This window comes from Amblyomma maculatum, chromosome 4 (genome assembly GCF_055883805.1).
Source record: "Amblyomma maculatum isolate TAMU_Amacu chromosome 4, ASM5588380v1, whole genome shotgun sequence".
Lineage (NCBI taxonomy): Eukaryota > Metazoa > Arthropoda > Arachnida > Ixodida > Ixodidae > Amblyomma > Amblyomma maculatum.
Genome location: NC_139347.1, coordinates 139,695,841 through 139,706,746, shown reverse-complemented (window position 1 = coordinate 139,706,746; position 10,906 = coordinate 139,695,841). Strand labels below are relative to the sequence as shown.

Here is a 10,906-nt window from a genome sequence, read left to right as displayed (position 1 = left end):
GGCACCAATTCCATAATCACTTGCGTCGGTGCGTACTACTGTTGGCGCTGACGGATTTACGTGAGCCAACACTGGCGGACCGGTCAGGTGGGCAATAAGAGCGACGAAGGCGGCCGTTTGTTCGTGGCCCCAGGAAAAGGAGACCTCTTTTTTTTTTTCATAAGCTGTATGAGTGGACGGGCGATTTCCACGAAGTTTGGTACAAATCGCCGGAAATATGAGCAAAGCCCGAGGAAGCTACGCGCGTCGCTGCTAGATTTCGGTATAGGAAAATCACATACAACGCGAATTTTGTCGAGGTCCGGCTGAATGCCATGGGTGTTGATCAAGTGTCCTTAGGACCTTGAGTTCCCGGCGACTAAAGCTACACTTCTTGAAGCTTATCGGAAAAACGACAAGAATAGCCGAAACATGATGGAGGTGGCCCTCAAAGGTTGATAAAAATACGATGAGGTCATCGAGGTAGTGCAGACATGTGGTCAATTTGAACCCGCGTAGTAAGAAGTCCATCATGCGCTCGAAGATCGCAGGGGCATTACATCCGGGGTGACAAAAGCCGTCTTTTCACGATCTCTTTCGTCAACAGAGATCTGCCAATATCCAGAACGGAGATCGATGGAGAAGTAGTTGGCACCATGCAGGCAGTCGAGGGCGTCATCGATCCATGGAAGAGGGTACACGTCTTTCTTTGTTATCTTGTTTAGGCGTCGATAAGCGACGCAAAACCTCCAGCTGTTGTCTTTCTTTTTGACGAATACTACCGGAGACGCCGAGGGGCTGCTCGACGGCTCAATAATGTTGCTGGCAAACATTTTCTCCACTTCTTCCTGAATGACCCGGCGTTCGGAAAGGGCAACTCTGTAAGACCGTCGGTGAATAGGGCGGTCATCTCAAGTATCGATGCGATGTGTGCCGACGGACGTTTGGCCCAGGGATCCGTGACCGAGATCAAAAATGCCGCCGAGAAATATAAATACCAACTACCCCTTACCTCTTAGTATATTCAGTACTCCGGTCAGCAGCACTATGCAAGCCACCAATGGCAATTTTAATCTTCCCGTTTGTCGCAATGGGTACGGTGAAATGCGAATAGAATTTACTGGAGCGAAAATTTGTAACTCGTTGCCAATTGAAATAAAACAAGTGAGGAATTTCAAACTGACATGCAGGAGACATATTTTCGGAATCGTAGCGAGGCTACAAAATTAATTTTTCTTCAGTGTGTTTGTAACGGCTGAGCTTCATGTTATTTTGTATTGGATGGCTGACTAGCCTCATTGACGATTGGTCCAAATATTTGAGTATATATTTTGTTTTATCATTTAAAAAATCCTTGATTCTTGAATCATGAAGGAACGCTAACAATATCCTAATTCATGAGAAAGGGGACGCTAAGGACTTGTAAAAATTACACCAATGAGCTCACTACCTGTTAAGTACAAGGTATGTACTAAGGTAATCGCTAATAGGGTCACGGCAACCTTTGACTTTAATTAACAAAAGGATCAAGCAGGATTTAGGAAAGGGTACTTTACCATCGATCACATCCACACTATCAACGGGTAACAGAACCTCCTCAAACTGGCGTACTAATATTTCGCCTTTTACTAAAGGTTACCATGGGGAGGGACCATCCAATGAGCCTATAGGCAAAGTTTTGTGGGGATTCGGGCAGGGGCGGCTCTGACTCCATCCGTACGACATCGTTGGCGGGATAAAGATCTGCCAGTGACTGACTTGTTGTGGACGTGTCCATCAACGACTCACATTAGACAACGGATACTCATGAAGGTGGGCCTGCGGTGGAATTGCGATTGTGATTACGAGAAGTGGACAATGAACAATCGCTACACTGCCAACCTCTGCGAATACCTAAGCGCAACTGGACTTCACTCCTTCTTTTAGCTTTCTATCTCCTGCATCCCATTCCCCCTTTCTCAACTTATGCCATGTGGCAAACTTTTCGAAAAAAAAAAACAGGTAACAGAAAAGTTCTCGAAATATAACCAGCCCCTATACATAGCATTCATTCACTATACAAGAAAGCTTATGACTCGGTCGAAACCTCAGCAGTCATGCAGGCATTGCGAGATCAGGTATAGGTGAGCCATATGTGAAAGTACTAGGATATATCTATTACGGCTGCACAGCAACCATAGTTCTGAATAAAAAAAATAATAAAATTCCAATAAATAAAGGTGTAAGGCGGGGAGACATGATCACCCCAGTACTATTTACAACTTGCTTAGAGGGTGTATTCAAAGACATGAAATAGGAGCAGCTAGGGATAAGGGTAGATGAAGGATACCTTAGTAATCTGCGATTTGATGATGGCATTGCCTTGCTAAGTAACTCTGGGGATGAACTGCAACAAATGATTAATGATCTGAGACAGGAGAAGCAGAAAGGTAGGCATAAAGATTAAGAAGCAGAAGACTAAGGTAACGCTCAACAGCCTGGGAAAGAAACGGCAGTTTAAAATTGGTAGCGAAGCATTGGAAGTGGTAGGCGAATATGCCTACTAAGAACAAGTAGTGAGCGCAGATCCGGATCATGAAAGTGAAATAACTAGGAGAATAAGGTTGGGATGGAATGCATTTGTAAGGTACTCAAACATTATGACTGACAGCTTACCGGTATCGCTCAAGAGGAAAGTATACAACAGTTGCATTCTGCTGGTACTAGCCTATGGGGCTGAAACGCGGAGGCTGAGGAAAAGAGGTCTACCTACGTTAAGGACAACGCAGAGTGCTATGGAACAAAAAATGGTTGGTGTAACGCTAAGAGATTGGAAGCGTGCAGAGTGGGTCAGAGAAATAACTGAAGTCACTGGCATTCTAGTGGAAATCGAGAAGAAGAAATGGGCATAACCTGGACAGAGAAAGGACCGATGGTCGCATATTGTAACAAACTGGATTCCAAGGTAAGGAAAGCGTAGCAGGCGGCGGAAAAAAATTGGCGGGTGGATGAGGTTAAGAAATTCGGAGGGGTCAAGTGGATGCAGCTAGCACAGGAATGGTTTAATTGGAGGAAAATTAGAGAGATCTTCGCCCTGCAGCGGGCAGTCCGGCTGATGATGATGATCATGGCAAGTATCACTTATACGGCGTTAGCGCTTCAGGGCCTGGCGGTATTATGTTTTCTGGCGGATTACTAAAAATAGAAAGAGTGAGATTGCCGTGCAGTGCAGGCGCAGGCCGTGTGAGCGAAGTCGTCTTCAAAGGCATTCCTCGTTCATTTCCCGGCATCACTGAAATAGTGTTGAACTTGCCGAAAGGGAAGGTTTTTAGGCCACTCAATGTATGTTTAAACCGTCATTCTGTGGAGATAGTGGATTCTGTCAAAATCCTTGGTGTCATGTTTTCAAAGCACTTGACTTGGAATGATCATGTTGATTATATCAGATCTAAAATATCCTCAGCTGTCGGAGTTATATCGCGCTTGCGGAACATTCTTCCTGTCAAAATTAGGCTGTTGGTGTATAACTCCTTATTACTCTCTCTTACAATATTGTATTATCGTTTGGGGTGCCACTGGTATCAGGAACATGACCAAGTTGCATCTTCTCCAAAAAAGATCTGTAAGATGCATTGCTGGTGTTCCTTATTGTTTCCTTACGAGTGACCTCTTTTTAAAATGCGAAATCCTGCCAGTGTTCGCTTTAAACGAATATAGACTTTTAATGAGCTTCAAAAGTGCTTCGCGGAGCAATGAAAATAATGTTGGTAATTTGGCAGAAATCGCAAAAAAAAAAAACATATTCCACAAGGCGGAAATAAAGAAATGTGGTTAGTTCCTACACCTGAAGCATATTACTCAGAACAATCTATCTCTTACACGCTGCCAATGATATTAATAAATTAAACAAAGAAATGTTTTACCTTTTCTAGCATTCAAATACTGTTATTAAGAATTTTTTTCTGAACAGGTTTGTGTGATGATGCTGCATGTGTTTTTGCGTTGGTACTTTTTGCTTCTTTTTTCAAGGTGTGTTATCTTCTTTTGTGCTATAATGTAAAGCGCAGAATGTATTGCTACTTGTCTGATGCAATGCCAATGTAAAAAAAGGGGGAAGGACCTCTGTCGAGCTTCCGAACTTTTAATCATGTCTCCTTCTCTATTATAGGAAAATAAATTGATTGATTGATTCATTGATTGATTGATTGATATGAGAGGAATACTCTTCATGCGTCTGAAAACACTCACTTCCTTCCAAGGATGACGCTCCTCTTTTTCAGCATCTCCTGGTGAGAAAAAAAAAAAAACCCGTGCGATTACTTCAGCTTTGAAAGCCCCACCGCAGAACAACGCCTCGTCGAACGAAACCGGCAGCGCCGCTTGGCTACCTCTGGCGCGCGTTTTCTTGCGGGTGGCTCTGTTCCGTCACGCGACAGTGGCCTGGTCGCTTAGAAAGAGTTAGGGTGCCTCAATGGCCAGGGCGAACGCATCAAGGCACCATAAAAGAGTTACTATATAGCGCCGTGCCCTTTAGGTTGCATTATGCAATGTTTCGATTCTTAATAGCAGCAAACCAGCCATGAAAAGAGCCAGGAGGTGATGATATTGCACCTCTTATACTATGCAATTACCTTCACAGTAATCATTTCCTGCCTTCAGTGAGTGTATGTTACCTTTAGGTTCCGTTCAGAGACAGCTCTCAGCAGCCATCGCCCTTTCACTCACTGAGAGACAGCCAGTAAGGGGGAAGAAGTCGCGGGACCCAATCTTTGAGAGAATGGAATTTCGTTCTATAAACACCTATATTGTCACGACTCAAGCCACAGGGAGCTGTGAAGGTACGCGGTACCGTGAAGGTAAGACCCGAGAATCAGGTTTGCTTCTAGCTCCGATTACAGTGTCCAGCACCAGCGCGCCTCTCGAGCCAACAACCGCTTCGTCGTCGTCGGCACTAAGCACGGCGGCCGCGCGGCGATAGGCACGTGGCAATATGTTCAAAATACTGCGGCTCATGGGCACTTCAGCGCCCCTGAAAACTGGAGGGCCAACTAAAGTTAGTGACGTTGAACGACGTCAGGCCTACATATAACAATGGCACGAACTGCCGTATTTTCGAGGCCGTCCTTTAGAAGGGCGCCTTTCAGGGCTCGTCAACCTTTGTCACGGTTTTGTGGTCGAATCCTGATATTTGAGGGCAGTTGGCAATCGAATCCAGCAATTATGATTCGGCACAAGAAGACAACAAACCAGCACCTCTTCTAAGGAGGCAGGCCAGTCCACTTGTACAGCATGAACTGCTACGCGCTATCGCAAGCGCATAATTCGCAAGTGCCGAACAAGTATACAGCTCGAAAGTATTAGTGGTTTATTATATGAAAGCCACAAGCAGTGATAAAGTATGCCAACAAAATGTACAACAAAGCCAATACTGACCAATATATGTTACCAATGCACACACGTAGGGCAGCCTACACATGCAGATAGATGGTAGTTCACGTGTGAACGTCCTGCGGGAAACAATGAGGTGTGACAGCGCCGGTATAGAGTCCTCGATGTTGCATAGTGCGCCATTCCTTCGCATGTCACGGGCTCAACTTTATAAGCGCAAAACACTTATAACAGCGCAAAACGACTTAGCGCCGGCCGCACGTATGAACGAAAAAACGGCCGAATTAAAACATGCGAACTACCCTATCGAATAGCAATGACTGAGAAGCAATCTGCATGCATGATGAAAACTTCTCCCCGGCACGTTTTTAAACAAGCGAGCTAACTTCGAACCATTCTCGAGAGACGTAATTCAGTCTCCTCAACGGTAGGGTCCCGCAACTTCTTTCTCCTCACTGATTGCCTTTGAGCGGGTTAAACGGTGGTTACCGAGAGGTGTCTGTGAGCTCAACCTAAAGGTAACATACACTCACTGAAGGCAGGAAATGATTACGGTGAAGCTAATTGCCGTTGCAATGCCGTCACCTGGTGGTTCTGTTCACGGCTGGTTTTGCGGCTATTAGGAATTAAAAACATCACATAATGCAACCTAAAGAGGAAGAGCCCCCTCAAAAGATCTTGGTAGCTTATTTTTATGTTGAATTAAAAAAAAAAAGGAATCAGAAAAATGTTACACTTCCAGGATTTGAACAGATGTTTTGTATGCTCAGTGCTCAGGTAAGAATCCATTACGCCAGTGAAGCTTTTTTTTTTCTGACATAATATTTATTACACGTATTTATGTACAGAAAGGGTTATATACACAGACTATTTACAAACAACTAAGCCGTTGCTGAGCTGCACCACAGAAAACACAACTCAAAGGCAGGCAAAGATAAACACCGTGTCACCAGCGGAAACCCATCAGGTTGAAAGTCATTTTCATCATTTTCTGCATCATTCTGCTAAAATGCAGTCTAGGTGGAGCAACAGATCCAGCGTTACGATCCAACATGCGTGTCTTCCACAAGCTATGAAGTCCAATAAGGAAACACATGTCATATGGTTCGTAATCAGATTGCGTAATAGCAAGATACCGCACACTGTACGAATTTAGAACAGTCTTTCTTCAGAGTTCTTTGCAGCACGTCCTAGAAGAGAATTGCGTCTTTGCAATTAATTAAATAGTGCTGAATTGTTTCAGGCACATCACACAGACGGCAGTTTACGAAAGATACTAAAACATTTTTTCTATGGAGCCATGTGCTAACAGGAAGAGCTTCGGTGTGTAATTTAATGTAATATGTTTTCGTGCAAGGAGAAATCTGCATTTGGCGCACCATCTTTAGCACATAATCACCCTTAAGACCAAAGTATAAAGACCGGTACAGTGGTGGCGGAAGAAGCATTGCTATCAATTCATTGTATAGTCTCTTGCGCGAAACAATATAAGTACTCATTCGAGAGAGAGAGAGAGAAAACTTTTAATGAGCATAAAGTACTCATTCGAGAATCATAGTGTCAAAACCCTCACCGAAGCATAAACTTCCGTCATAAATCCTAGTAATTGTGGGCGGTCAGTAAAATCTGAAGAAACCACTAAGTCGGGAAGGAAATTCATGAAATTAACTGTATACTCGAATAATCGGATGTGAACAATCATGAAAAAAGAAGAAAGGGGTAAATAACTGCCTTACATACAGATGCACTAAGCCGAGCCCCCCTACACAAACAAGTCTGAGTAGGTAATCACGTCGAATCGGTTCAAAATTTGATGACCAAATCTGAACCACCTCCGCTGCCTCGTGCGGACAGAAGAGGTTAAGTAGAGAAGAAAGAAAAAGAAGAGGGAGAGAACGACGGGAAATGCAGCCTTTAAATGCCCTCTTATCGTTTTCATTAAACGTACTAAAGATGGCGCGGCGGACGCAACTGGCATGATCAGAGTATTACTGTAAGCAATTTTAATCATGCAAACTATTTTTTTTTGGTGTATGCATTTTAGTTTATGCAGTGCAATGTGTACTAAAAAAAACATATAGCTTTACTGACTTTCTTTTTTTGTGTTTTATTTTTTAGTAACGCCACCCGGCACTTCCGTTGCTGCAGTTTTCAGGGAATGGCAATACGCCACGCTGCAACAGCCGTCGTCCACCAACTCAACGGTGGCGGGTGCAATGACGGCCTACAACAGATAAAAATTCGGTGCAACCTGCAGCAGTTGTAAAGACTGTATTTGAGCTACGCAAGTAGAACAATGGTATGCGGTAACAACGTCAATGCTAAGAACGCAAAAGCTTCGGCAGTGATGATTTCTGGCGGACTAAAACGCATCATGCAGGTACTGCACATATGCCATACGAACATAGCGAGATCACAAGTTTCGATTTTTGTGGATGGACTGTGAAACGTATATAGTTTGAAAGATCCCGTCAGGCTTTTCCAACAGGAGGTTCGTAATATTTCAAAGCAATCAAATAATTAGAAAGTCGAAAATAATGAAGCAATGTTTAGCTGAGAGTATCGCTCTTTCACACTCCCAGTTCTGTGTCATTTCCCTTCAAGAATACTGCTTCACTCTCTCTCTCTCTCTTTCCCACTAGCTACTGTACGCACATACTTCTGTTTTTTCTGGTAACTCGCGGCCCGATTAGCGATCGCTTCCAAGCCTTGGCGAACGCCTGCGAATAGCTGCAAAATGATATGGCGGTGCTTCAGAAATCCATGCCAGGATAGGTGGGTCTGAAAAAAAATAAGACACGGACTGACTCTGCTGATCAACACAGTACTGTGGGCCGCCTCGAAATGTTGACTGTCCATTCACATTTAAGATTTTACAACTATATATTGGGGGTGGGCCAGTGAAATTTTGAATGTGGGCCAAGTCAGTTATGACTCATACCATGAACCGCCCAGTCATGTCACCTGCCAACTACCACCACCTGCCAGAGGCATGTTTGTGAGGAGGACCGTGACATACAGTGTTCGCGTTGGTAGGAACAATATATATATATATATATATATATATATATATATATATATATATATATATATATATATATATTGTAACGAGTACAAGGCAGCGATCACTGATCGGCACAGTTCCACGCGCTACACTCAGTTTCGTCCTCTTTGTCCTCTGTTCTTCTTTGTCCCCTTTTCAGAGAGGCACGCGGCATTACCCCCCCTCTTCGAAAGCGGCGACTCGACGCTGGGAATGTCCCCAGATTATGCACACGGGAGAAGCAGGGAACACAAAGCTACACACGCGCAAAAGATCACTGCCTCTCATAATACGGTTTCATCCGCACTACATGAACAGTTTCAGCACTTGAGCGCCGCCGTGTTGAAGGTCGTTGGCTCCGAGCAAGAACTTCGTAAGTCACGTTACTAAGACGCCGTATGACCTCGTATGGCCCAAAGTAACGGCGAAGTAGTTTCTCGGAGAGTCCTCGACGGCGCACTGGTGTCCACACCCATACAAGATCGCCAGGTTGGTAGTGAACGTCTCGGTGTCGGAGGTTGTACCGACTGGCATCGCGATGTTGTTGTTGTTGAATACGGCATCGTGCGAGCTGGCGCGCTTCTTCGGCCCGCTGTAGAAATATGTCGACGTCTGCATAGGCGTTGATGACATCGTCGCCATGACTTATGGGTAGCATAGCGTCCAACATTGTGGTGACGGGACGACCGTAGACTAGCTGGAATGGCGCAAGACGCGTCGTCTCCTGTTCAGCCGTATTGTATGCAAAAGTTGCATACGGAAGGACTTCATCCCACGTGCGATGCTCAACGGTGACGTACATGGAAATCATGTCTGTAAGCGTTCTATTGAGGCGTTCAGTCAGTCCGTTTGTTTGCGGATGGTAAGCAGTAGTCCTACGATGACTTGTGCGGGTAAGACTGAAGAGAGCCTGCATTAGTTCAGCCGCAAAGGCTTTACCGCGGTCAGTGATAATAACTGATGGGCCACCGTGGCGCAGTACGATGGTCTTAAGAAAAAACTGGGCTACTTCTGCAGCAGTTGCACGGGAAAGTGCCTGTGTCTCGGCGTATCGCGTTAAGTAGTCCGTCGCAACTACTATCCATCTGTGCCCTGATGCGGACGTTGGGAAAGGGCCCAGAAGATCCATACCCACTTGCTGGAAAGGGGCTGTTGGCGGAGGTATCGGCTGAAGGAGCCCTGCAGGCTTCAGCGGAGGTGTCTTTCGCCGCTGGCAATCTCGGCATGTTCTCACGTAGTGCTGGACTGAAGGCAGCAACTTAGGCCAATAGTACTTTTGTCGAATGCGTGCTAATGTTCGCTTGACTCCTAAATGTCCAGCCGAATGCTCATCGTGGCACGCGTGCAAGATTTCTGGCCTGAGGTCGGACGGTACAACGAGAAGAAAGGTTTCCTTGTTGTGCTGAAAGTTTCTCTTGTATAGGACGCCATTGCGAATGCTGAAGGAGGATAAACCCCGTGCAAAAGCACGTGAAACAGCTACATCAAGGCCTTCGGGATGCTCAATAAGCGGGCGTAAACCGGGGTCAGCCCGTTGACGCTGGGCCATGTCGGTGGTCGTGACGACAGCAAGAAACGGGAAGTCATCGTCTTCTCGGTCGGGAGGGGCAGCATCAACTGGTGCACGAGATAAGCAATCGGCGTCGCTGTGCTTACGGCCGCTCTTGTGTACAACCGTAATGTCGTATTCTTAGAGACGGAGGCTCCACCTTGCAAGCCGTTCAAAGGGGTCTTTGAGGTTGGCTAGCCAGCATAACGAATGGTGGTCGCTCACAGCCCTAAAAGGTCGGCCGTAAATATAGGGTCGGAACTTAGTTATGGCCCAAACTACCGTGAGACATTCCTTTTCCATGGTTGAGTAGTTTGTCTCTGCTTTTGAAAGAGAGCGACTTGCGTAAGCGATAACTTTCTCAGTGCCATTTTGCCACTGAATCAGAACGGCACCGAGTCCAAAATTACTGGCATCGGTATGGATATCCGTAGCGGCGTTTTCGTCAAAATGGGCAAGTATAGGGGCGGCCTGCAGTCGCCGGCGCAACTCGTTGAAAGCATCCTCTTGATCATCTTGCCATGCAAAAGGAACATTGTCTCGGGTAAAACGCGTAAGAGGCTCGGCAATCACTGAAAAATTCTCTACGAAACGCCTGTAATAGGCACAAAGCCCCAAAGACCTTCTAACGGACTTTTTGTCGGTTGGGCGCTGAAAATTTTTCACAGCAGCAGTTTTGTCGGGATCTGGTTTCACGCCCTCAGAACTAATAACATGGCCAAGAAAGCGGAGTTCCTGGAATCCGAAATGGCATTTCTGTGGTTTTATCGTCAGTTGGGCTGAACGCAGTGCCTGTAGTACCATTCGCAGTCGGTCAAGGTGCTCCTCAAAACTAGCCGCGAAAATGACGACATCGTCGAGATACACTAAGCACGTTTGCCACTTCAGTCCAGAGAGAACGGTGTCCATCATTCGCTGGAAGGTTGCTGGTGCAGAACAGAGACCGAAAGAAAGCACTTTAAATTCAT

General features: G+C 45.6%; 1 pseudogene; it reads left to right on the top strand.

Moving 5' to 3' along the window:
• The first annotated feature begins 1,568 nt into the window (after positions 1 to 1,568).
• On the top strand, positions 1,569 to 1,637 carry LOC146193175 (U5 spliceosomal RNA; annotated as a pseudogene).
• Positions 1,638 to 10,906: the final 9,269 nt, after the last annotated feature.